This window comes from Manis javanica, chromosome 10 (assembly GCF_040802235.1).
Source record: "Manis javanica isolate MJ-LG chromosome 10, MJ_LKY, whole genome shotgun sequence".
Lineage (NCBI taxonomy): Eukaryota > Metazoa > Chordata > Mammalia > Pholidota > Manidae > Manis > Manis javanica.
In genome coordinates this window covers 107371057-107382762 of record NC_133165.1, presented here as the reverse complement: position 1 = coordinate 107382762, position 11706 = coordinate 107371057, and the positions used below count along the sequence as shown (strand labels likewise).

The following is an 11706-nucleotide window of genomic DNA, read 5'->3' as shown; positions in this document are numbered from 1 at the left end:
TGATGGAGAAGATGCAATGTGCAGGCTGCTGTCCACCTGGCCTTTGATGCTTAACCTAGGACTTCACTGGGCTCTCTTGTCCCTCTAAGATGTGAATGACTAAAACATTGCCAATCGCTGAGGCAGTCCCAAGGCTGTCCATGGGTTTCTGTGGAGTCCCAGAGGCTCGTTGTCTCTGGGCTGCTCAGGTTTCTGTTTCCCTGCTCAGCACGGGGACTGAGGCATGCATCTCATTTTCCCTTTGCATTGCTCCAGGTGAGCCCACTTGAACCACACATCGGTAAGCAATGGAGGCTTGGCTGGAGATTTTGCTGGGGACACAAAGCAGCACCATTGATTGGGCAACCCAGCATTCTAGAGTGTCTCTGCTCCCCCAGTTAATCTCAGTCTGTCCTCATCTTTTCCTTGTCCTTGATCTTTGTCATTTTAATTATTACATGTCTTGGTGTTGTCCTTCTTGGGTCCCTTGTGTTGGGAGATCTGTGGACTTCCATGGTCTGAGAGACTATTTCCTTTCCCAGATTGGGGAAGTTTTCAGTAATTATTTTTTCAAAGACACTTTCTATCCCTTTCTCTCTCTCTTCTTCTTCTGGTACCCTGGATTGGTCACCCAGTTCTCTTAAATATTCTTTCATAACCAGAGATCCTTGTTTCTCTCTCTGCCCCAGCTTCTCTGTATTCCTGTTCTCTGATTTCTATTCCATTCACTGTATCCTCTACCTCACCTAATCTGCTTTTAAATCCCTCCACTGTTTGTTTCATTTCAGTTATCTGCCTCCTGAATTCGTCCCTTAGCTCTTGAATATTTTTCTGTAGCTCCATTAGCATGCTTATGACTTCTATTTTGAATTCTTTTTCAGGAATATTGTTGATTTCAGTCTCACTGAGCCCTCTTTAATGGCTCAATTTTGGATTGAACAAGGTTCTTCTGCCTTTTTGTAGTCCTGGAGCGATGAGAGTGATTGCAGGTGAGTGGAACAGATGTCAGCTGGGAGGACAAAGTCCCATCCTGCTTGCTGGTTGCCATGCCTGTCTCTGCTGTCTGTGATGGTTAACTGTGCAGGGAGCAGCCTCTGGATTTAAAGCTGTCGTGGGTGGGGCAGCCTTCGGGTTGGCCTAGGGAGATGGCAGGGGTCACAGGAGAGAGGCGTGGGTTCTGCCATGAGAACAAAGCCCTTTCGTGTATCCTGGTCTCAGTGCCTGTCTCCACTGTCTCTGCCAGTCAACTGCATGCAGGGAGCAGCCTAAGGGTCTGGGCTGGTTAGCTGCATGCAGGGAGAAGCCTTTGCGTTAAGCTGTGTAGTTGCAGTAGGCGGGGCTGCCCTCTGGCTGGTCTGCAGCAATGGCAGGGACAGCTGGTTTGAGCACAGGTGCCAGCGGGGAGGAAGGAGCGGGAGGCTGCTTATTGCAGTGAGGGGTCTTGGGGCTGCATTGCCACCCAGGGGTATAGGGTGCCTGAAGCTCCTGAAAGTTCCCAGCCTGCTGGGCTGAGTGTGCCAGGACGAGTTTGAACACCTGTTCCTTCTCCTAAACCCTTGCCTCTTTAGCAGCCTTCTGACTGTTGAGAAGTCTTTTAAAGCCCCTGCTTTTCTTTTGTCCCAAGGCAGCTGGTTGTGGGAATCTGTTCGCAGTCTTGGTCTCAGACTTTGCTTTTCAGCCCCTCCAATCTCCAGAGCACCATGCAATGTGGGTCTGTGCTCCCGGGGTAGATCTCCAGGGCTGGGTATTCAGCAGTCCTGGGCTTCCACTCCCTCCCGCTCTGATTCTCTTCCTCCCCCGATGAGCTGGGGTGGGGGGAAGGCTCAGATCCCACCCGGTCGTGGCTTTTTACCTCACCCTTTTCTGTGAGATGTTGACTTCTCCCAGATGTAGACTGGCTGATGTACTCTTACTTCTGGTCATGTTTTTAGGAATAGTTGTATTTGCTGTATTTTAAAAATATATTTGGTTTTGGGAGGAGATTTCCCCCACATTTCTCACGCCACCATCTTATCTCCCTGTCCTCATCCTTCCCACTTCTCACACTTGCACAACCTCATTCTCTACTCTGTCTTTGCTCCCTTTCTGCGGAGCCTCCTCTCCTCCTTCTGAAGATGTGGCACCGGCCACCCTCAGGCTGGGGTCGCTTGGCAGAGGGGATCAGGGCTCCCTGCTGACATGCCACCCAGGCTTTCCCCCAAGTGCCGATGGCGCCTTACCTAAGTGGACACCTTGTCAATGACTCCCTACACCCCTCTCCACCCCATCTGTTATGGCCGGGAGTGAGGGCAGTAAAGGAGAGGTCACAACACAGTGTGCTGGCACTAAGCACACAGTAGGAGTATCACCTGCTGGCCCTCCCTTGTTGGTTCCTCAATAATGAAACCCTGACCTGAGCGCCCTGACTTGACATAGCCCCTCGTTCCTGCCTTTAGGACAGCAACCATCCTCTGCCCTGTCCCCTCTCTCTGAGAGAAGCTTCTCCTTCTCTGATGTGACAACAAGCCCATGTGACATTGTGCCAGCCCACTTCCCACATGAGCTCAACACAATTTTTTGCAGGTGTTTCATTTCTGGGCAGGGCTGCCACAGAGATGACAGACACTCGCAGCGGGAGTGAAGTCTCTTAAGCAGGCCGAGGGGTGGACTAGCACCCGCCCCAGGTGGGGAAGCACAGGTTGCATAGTAGACCTATCATCTGCTCTGTGATCAATCAGAACCACTGCAGCTTCCAACACGCTGATGAGAATAGCTAACATTAGAGACCATCTGGGGCAGCCTGCTATGCCTGGGTGTTTTCACAGGCTTATATGTGAATGGCAGCCCTCCAAAAAAGGGATGAATGTTCCCACTTAATACCTAAGAAAACAGGCTGAGCAGCATAACTAAATCATTCAAAGTCATGGCTCCAGAGCCAGGATTAGGACCTAAATTTGTCTCAGTTCAAAACCTGTGTGCTTTTTACCTTGCTGTGCTCCCTCTAAAGTGAAGATCTGCAAACCATAGCCTCTGGGCCAAATCTGGCCCATTGCCTGTTTTTGTAAATAAAATTTTATTGGAACACAGCTATGACCATTCATTGACATGTTGTTTATGGCTGCATTGTGCTACAGCAGCAGGGTTAAGTTTTGACAGAGACCATATAGCCTGCTAAGTCTGAAATACTTATTATTATTGGCCCTTGATAGAATAAGCTTGCAGACCCCTGCTCTACAGGGTTAAATTAACTACGAAACATGTTGAAAAAGACTGTCAAACTTGGATCTTCCTGCATCCATGAGTAATAAGAGAGTCGGGTAAACTCAAGAAAACTACTTGCTTGGAATCAAAGTAGTGGTTGTGCTTAACTGAGGTATATATGAGGAGTTTATACAGATGTCTGGAAAAGGAAGGTGGGCAGCCATTCGACCAAATCCTACATTTAAAAATAATTGAGTCTTTCTATATTGTCCAAGATTTCAGAGTTTATGCTATAGGCTGAGTCATGTCACCCCTAATTCATATATTGAATCCCTCACCCACAGTGTCACTGTATTTGGAGGTGGGGCTTTTAGGAAGTAATTAGGGTTAAAGGAGACAGGAGGGCAGGGTCCTAATTCAGTAAAATTGGTGGCCTTATAAGAAAAAGAAGAGTTTGCTTGCTCTCTCTACCCACACAAAGAAGAGGTCATGTGATCACACAGCAAGCCGGTGACTGTCCACGAGCCAGAAAGGAAGTCCTCACTGGAAGGTGAATTAGCTGGAAGCCGGATCTTGGACTTCCAACCTCCAGACTGGGAAAATAAATTTCTGCTGTTTAAGCCACCCAATCTATGGTATTTGGCAACTCAAGCGGACCGATACAGCTTATAAACAAAGCAGGAGAGAAAGAAGTGATGACGATGGCTAGGATAGCGTTAACAATAGCTCTCACTGGGTGCTTTCTCCAAGACAGAGGTACACAGGCATTTAATACAAACAACCACCTTAGCAAGAGATACTCTTGTTACCCCCATTTGACCAAAACTGAACTGGCTTTGCCCAGGGCCAAACAACTACAGAGTTGGGGACTTAAGGTTAATTCACTGCTTCAAAGAAGCCTCTAAACCATTGCTGCAATCTGTGATCCAACAAGAAGGTTATCATCACCTCATCTTTTAGATAAGGAAACTGAGGCAAAGGGAGGTCAGTTGACTTGGTCCAGGTCTCACGAGCAGTAGGTGGTAGAGGGCAGGGCTGCCCTGTATAGTTGCACATGTTTTTCACTGCTCAGTGATACCTGCTCAAGGAGGCTGAAATACGGGCAGCTGACTGCTCAGCAAGCTCAGGATGCTAGTATGAGTCTGTGTTAGCCCAGAGGAATGAAGCTTTTATGTGATTAATTAAAAGATAGGATTTTTTATCAAGCTGTCAGTTCACTGGGGTTGCATCAGCCCAGTGGAGTTTCCTTTTCTGGTTTGCACCAAGACTTGGTGTAGGATAGTGGCCCTTGCAGAACAGTATTCAAATCCCACAGTCTGATTTCAGAGCCTGCTCTTTGAGATCACAAAGTTGGTCAGTATTTTTTCCTTCCCAAAGATCCCCTTTTCTTAGTGTTCCTTCCATGACATGTTTTCCCTACTGTGTATGACAGCATGTAAAGAAAGATGATTTCAGTGGCCAGACAAATAGAGGTTTGGTTTTTTTCCATGTAATAAGAAGTCCAGAGTTAGGTGGTTAAGACTAGATACAAAGTCATCAAGGACCTAGTGTCCATCCAGTTCCTTGCTCTGCTCATTAGGGTGTAGCTTCTAGCCTCAGGGTCACAAAGTGGCTGCTGCACATCCAGCCTTTGTATCCAAACTTCCAGGTGGGAAGCATTGGGAAAATGCAAAGAATGAAAGGAGTGAGCCAGTAAAATATCAGTCTCTTTTTATCATGGAAATTGTACCCTTTCTCAGAGGCTGTACCCTTAAATCTCATTGGCTAGAACTGGGCCCCATGGCCACATGTAGCTGCAGGGGAGTTTGGGAGATGAATATTTTTAATCAGGCACATTACACTGGACAAAATTGGGATTCTCTTCTTAAGGAAAAAGGGGATAATAGATCCCATGGGCTCTTAGCAATGTCAGTCATACCCACCAAGAAAATTGCATATATAATATTTAACATGTTTCTCCACTTTCATGTGCCAAATGCACAACTTTTAAGAAGAGCACTTGTGAATGTTGACAAGTAATATTGAAATCCGTGTGTGTCCCTCACACAGGGTTGGACGCTGCTCTACTCCCCCCTAGCAACCTCCATGCTCACATACTTCAGTTTCTGCTTGGGTTCAGGGCTGACTTTTCTCCCATATCCCTGACACCTGTTCTTGTCCCGTTACCATCTGTTTCCTGCCTTTTAGGCTTTGCCACTTGCCCTTGGGCTTTAGAGCGCCTGACTCGTGCACATTCCTGACTGTGAGGCTTCTAATGACCTGAACCTGACCTGGTGACTACCCTCTGCCCGCTAGTCACTGTACGCATGGCATTGGCAGCCCTGAAGGCCCGACTCAGGGCCAAGAGCCCTGGCTCATTCCTTAGCCTGCTAATTTGACCTCTGCTGGTGGAGGAAAAGAAGAGTTCTCACAGCAGCTGCCCAAAGCAGTCTCCTGGGAGTGTCGGCTCACCTGGGCAGCCCCCTCATGGCGAAATGCATGGTTTTCATTAGGCCTTTGGAGAGACCGGAAAATAACTCTTAAGTCTTTATATTACTTTCTAGTCCGATGCTTTCCAGGAGAACTTTCTGTGGCCATGGAAATGTTCTATGTCTACACTATTCAACTCAGTAGCCACTAGCAGCAGGAGGTGATTGAATGCTTGGAATGTGGCTAGTGTAATGTGGAAATTCATTTAATTTAATTTAAATTAATTTGAATTTAAAATTCAATAGCTGCATGAGGGTAGTTGGCTCTAGGGACTCAGGCACACAGGTGGATCACTGAGGTAGCTGGCTGTCTTGCCAATGGGTTTCAGCCCTGGGCAAGTTTGCTATGGAATTCAATGTGACCAAAGAAAATAACAGCAAAACGTTCTTGGGGTGAAAGGGTTACACCGAACTTTATTTCCAGGTGGCAGGTCAGTCACTAGAATCCCATTCACTCAGAGCGAGTCTGCCGTCAGCAAGCCGGTCTCTGCCTCTGGACCTCTCTTTCTGCACAGTCATCCCGCACAGCCGTCCTCTGGGCCTCTGTCCTTGGTGCTGCCACCACTCCAGCCTCTGCTCTGCTCACCTGCAGCCTTGCAGCCTTGCCACCCTGTCGCACCCAGAGCACTGGGTGGCGTTCTTTTTATAGAGTCAACAGCCATGTATTGCCCACAGGTGTGCAGTGAGCTAGTCAACCAGGGCCAGGTGAGAATCCTGGCCACCGGAACTCTCATTTTATCCACACTAACAAAAACCAAAACCACGTATGAAATAATTAAATGATAATTAGGCCCAAGGGGGCCCATTGCTTGTAAGGAAGGCCATATTGGTGAGCATTTGTTGCAGAAATACTCTGTGCCAGAGGATTACACACATGATCCCATTTGATCCTCCCAGCGGCTGTGCAACAGCTGCTCCATTTAACAGATGAGAGAATTCTACCTTGGGGAGGTTAGGCAACTTGTCCAGCTAGGTAGTGCCATCTAGATTTGGTCAGGGCTGTCTGACCTTGATGTCCACGAATGCTTTTCACATTGTTCAGGTGTCCTTTCATAGGGTTTTCGACAATTCACTCCATCTTTACTTGGGACGTTCAACAGCCCAGTCCCTGCCCTCCTCTCTTCTGGGGGACAGTAACACAGAGCATTTTTCTGAACAGGTAACGCTTTGCTGTTTTCAAGTCCTAATAGTAGAACTGTCATTGCCACAGAAGTTTGCTTCAGTGTACACACACATACTCACACTCATCACACAGACATGCACATGCACACAGATGGACACACACACTTGCATATGCACAGACACAGCTTCACTTTTCCCCTTCAGCTGCCTATTAGAGGACTTACATCCAGCCTTATTCCTAGTCCAGTGAGAGGACTCCTGTAATAAGGAGAAAGATTCAACACCCAGAACCAAAGATAGAGAGCAGGGGCCAGTGGTTTGTAAGAGGCACAGATCTCCGAAATATTGCTCTTTCTCCAGGTTCCTCCCGGGTTACTGGAAGTTTCCAAATGTGAAAGTGACTAAGGCCAGAAAACAACCAATCCCAAACTTCCACTGACTTATAACATGGCCTAATGCCCATTTGAGAAGTGCCTTCTGCCCCTGCATGTCAGTGATTAGAAGGACACTCTCAGGATCTGCCCAGAATACCAATGGTTGATGGGTGGCAGCTCCCAAGTCTGTGGGATCCATAAATGGACCCTGAAAAAAAACCTTTATAAAGAAGTCACATGGTTGGTGGAATCCAAGGTCTGGGTGTTCCCTGAGCAACAGAGGCCATACCTCTGATCTGCTCCCTCAGCTGGCCCAGGAGGCGGACAACAGTTGGGCACAAATGGGTGATAAAAATGTAATTGGGAGTTCAGGATGCACGGCCAATTGCCACGATGCCAGCTTGCGTGCCTGGGCTCTTGCTGTGACTGTATCTGGCAAATTCAGTGCATTTTCTTTTCTTTGACAGAATTTCCAGGATCATGAGTCTTGCTTTCTGCAACCCCAAATGATGAGAAAGTTAACCCAAACTGTCTTTGAGTTAACACAAAGGTAATGTTAGTTGCTATTATTCTGTACACTCCAAAACTCAGTGACTTACACAATAGAAATGTATTTCACCCTTATGTGAAGACTAATCACAGATAGAGTGAAGAAGGAAATGAGCTCTGCTCCACACCGTTACCCAGGGCCCCAGGCTGATGGTGGCTCTGCCATCTTCACAGGTGGCTTCCAAGTTTGCTCTGGGCATTGAGGTCCAGCCATCAGAGAGGAACAGAGAGAATGCAGTTCTGCCTGGGGATTTTTTGCAGGCCAAGTGTGCATGTGGCTTACATCACTTCTGCCTACAGCCCATTGGCAGTACTCAGCTCTGTGGCCCCAACTAACAGCAGAGGAGGCTGGGAAAACTAGCCTAGCTGTAGTCTTATGGTGAAAGGAAACAGGTTTGGTGGACAGCTAGTCAGTCTTTGCTATAGACTTTAATCCCTCAGCTGTCAGAGAAGAGTAAGAAAAGAATCCTGTGCTTTTATAAAGAATCCACTTTTTAAAAAAATGGTCAGAGCATTGCTTTTGAGACTTTATAAGATGTAAGTAAACTAGTAGTACCATGAAAGATCTGATTATTTTTTTGGGCACTGTGTATGCCAACTCTCTGTATACTCATCCAATGAATGAGCTGAAATGAGCCAAAAGCTGGTATCATCAGTCAAGGAGTAAAGAATGTGACCTCCAAGGGTCTCAATGGCCTGGCCATTGACATTTCCCCAGTCTTACCTCCTGACATCTTCCCTCTCCCATGCAGGGTTCCAGCCATCCTGGGCTCGTAGATCCCTGGGTGCTCTGTGTCATTCCTGCCTAAGTACTTTCCATCCCGCAGGAGTCACCAGACACCCTGATGCCCCCACTCACCTCGGCCAAGGAGGCAGGCAACATTCCAGCTTCTTCAAGTCACCTTTTCCCCAGGACACCATGCCTGATGGGGTGGATTTGGTTCTACTAGTAGGAAATGCTGCCTGTGAGTTAAGCTAAGATTTTATCTTTTATATGGTGGATAAAATACTATTTACACTCACGGCCCACCTAATGCACATGCCTTGTAATAATTTTAATATGGAAATTAAAGAGCAAAAGTTGGCCAGCTCTGTGCTTTTATTAACCACAATTTCTAGGCATTATTACTTTTTTCTTTGTTTCCATTTCCTTTCAGTGAGAAATCTGTTTAGTACATTCATTCGCTTGGGATAATAATAGGGTTTGTTTATGTGTGTGAGTGTGAATATGTGCCACTTAAAAAATTGTGGCTGTGCCAGGTTGGCACTTATAGAAGTTTAAGATAAATAATGGTGGTTTTTTTTGGTTAAATTCCCCTCATACACTGGCATGTTATCATTCTCGGCCACATTCCCTGCGGCTGCTATTTTTCTATAAAGTTACCCAGTGGTGTTTTTGGCCAGAACTCTTTTAGTGGAGGTGGAGCAAATGAGAAGTTTAACCAAATCAAACAAACATTTATTGAACAGCCATGTTTTCTTCTGTTAAACCCTTATGCCCTATGGGAGGGCATGATTTTTTGCCCTTGTCCGCCTTCTGTGCTGTCTCTTGCCATCCTCTGGAGCCCCAGTTCTTATGCGAAGTTGTGGAACATCAGCTATTTCTTTGTGGCACTAATGTGAACTCAGAGTTGTGTTTTTTTCCTCTATTTCCACCCAGATCACTAAAAGTAAAGATGCCAGCTTACCCAGGATTAATCTCAAAGGAGACTTTGGACTGTGATAATGGCTGGTCGGTCCCACCTTCTCTCAGAGGACAAGAAAGCGGTCTTGAAGGTGGAGGGCTGTCATCCTACCCTACCCACCTCAAGAGGGAAAGGGCTGGGGGGCCACGTGTCTCCTGGTGGAGAGAGGGGCCCATGAACTGGGAGGCCGAGAGGGAGGTCAGCACGCAGGGACGGCCCACGTTCCCGTCGCATGTGTGGGAGGGGCGCTGCCGTGGGCTGCGTTACAGTTCCCAGCATTTCATCCCCCCGACTTCACGTCCTTTGCCCAGCGACACTGCTGTCCTTCCATGAGAGGCGGAACATGGTGCCCTTCTCCGTCAGTGTTGGCCCGGGTGTGCTGGGCTGGCATTAGCCAGTGGAATGTGAGTGGAAGCAACAGTGGCCCGGTTCTGAGCTGGGAGCTGGAGGGGCGCTGTGTGTTTCTGTTGCTCTGTTTGTGCTTCTGCCCTCCCTGTGAGAATAGTGCCCTGGGTAGCCTGCTTTCCCAGAAAACGTGAGAGACGTGGGAGCAAAACCCTGCAGGCCACCCCATAGACCTGAAACCTGAAACCTGAAACCTGAAACAGAGCCTTCCAGCCGGCGCACAGCCCTGCGAGCATGATAATAAATGCTTATGGTTGGCAGCTGCTGAGGTTGGGCTTGTTTGTCATGAAGCATTGGTGTGGCGAGAGATAACCGACACAGTGTGTAAAGGTCGGAGAGAGGCATGGAATCAGGCGGGGCCCAGGCCCAGGACAGGTCTGATGGAGTGAAGGGCTGGCATCCTGAGAAAAGAAAGGCACTGTGCTGATATGATCACCATGGCAGGGGGCTGCCCTGAGCCCCTGCTGGGGGCCCAGACACATGGGATTTGCTGTGGAATAGATGCAGCAGCCGCATGTACGTGGGTGGAGACCTCACCCCTGCTGTGGCAGAGGGGGCAGCACGGAGACCCCTCAGGGCTGGGGGCACAGTGCGTATCAGGCGAGAGGTTTTGAACTGGATAGTCCCCTATTGAACAAATAATTACTGAACACCTGCATGAGCCTGGGAGGGTTTAAGGGGCCGTGCATACAGCGGTCAGCAAATCTGTCTTTGTCCCTGTCCTCTGAAAGCTTACATTCTAATTACTGATAATAATGATAATAATAGGATCTGTATTAGGTTGAACATTTCCCTGAGATAAGAATGTCTTAAAACGGAAGTGACTGGAGAAATAACTACATGGGCTATATGGACTGAGTTGGGCTAAACTTAATTTTCTTAACTGTCAAGTAGGAATAGAGGCTTGTTAAAGTATCGGTGGTATAAAGCCGCAGCGAGCTTTCGTGCTCACATACGTACTGTGACCGTGCAGCTTTCCCCATGACACAGGCAAACGCACGGTCCTACTGTCCTGCCTGCTCTCTGCCTCCTGTCCTTCACTGGGGGCCACCTTTCCCCTGCAGATGCCACTTCCCCTGCCACCCCGCGGGGAGCTGCCCAGTAGTACCTAAGTGCCACAGGACATTCTCTGGGCCCCGGGCGGGCCATCGCTACTCCCCGTTTTCTGAGACTCACATCTGTCCTGCTTTACCACCTTCCATCTTTCTCACCCCCCTTGTTTGTTTCCTGCCTTCTTGAAGGTCCTGGTTGTGGGCTTCCTGGTCACATCAGCTGACCGTTCCTTGAAGGACCTTGGCGCTGTGAGGATGGCACTTCTGGGATCTTCCTCTTATATTTTATCAGCCTTCTCAAATTCAGCGCTGCTCACCTCTGTCAAGTCTAGCTACTCACTCCATTACCAAGCCTTGTGGGAGGCTTTCCTCTCCTCACCGCCTCCCTACCACCTCCGTGCCTCCCTCCTCTCCTTCTCTCCCTAGGGCAGTCCCTCCTCCCCCTTGCTTGCCCTCCCTCCCACCCTTCCCTCCTTCCTGCTGTATCTAGTGGGTACCATTTGACGGCGGACCCTTCCCTGCGCCTTCGCAAACAATAGTGATAAAACACAGGGAGGGCATATCCTCAAGGGACCCGGCTCTGACTAGTTTTTCTTCTTTCTGTCCCCGCCAAGACAGCCACTCCCTGGCCACATTCTGAGGCTTCCCTCAGCCCCTGGAGCACGACAGGGCATTGGTCCAAGCATTCCTGCCTGCTTCTTACCAGAATCCCGCAAAGCACATACCATGCAGATTATTACCGGGAATAGCTGACTCTTGCATAGCGGTTCAGACATGCCAGTGCTGCCCAAGGGCTTTGCATGTGCTCACATGATGTCCTCTCAAAACCCTCCCAAGTCGACAGGAGTGCTACCCTCCCTTTACTGGGGGGCTGACTGAAGGAGGCAGAGCC

General features: G+C 48.5%; 1 long non-coding RNA gene across 1 annotated transcript; it reads left to right on the top strand.

Moving 5' to 3' along the window:
- Positions 1-866: 866 nt before the first annotated feature.
- On the top strand, positions 867-9983 carry LOC108386247 (uncharacterized). Its single transcript, XR_001850523.3, has 4 exons — positions 867-968; positions 7591-7673; positions 8425-8637; positions 9333-9983. It is a non-coding gene; the product is annotated as an uncharacterized lncRNA (long non-coding RNA).
- Positions 9984-11706: the final 1723 nt, after the last annotated feature.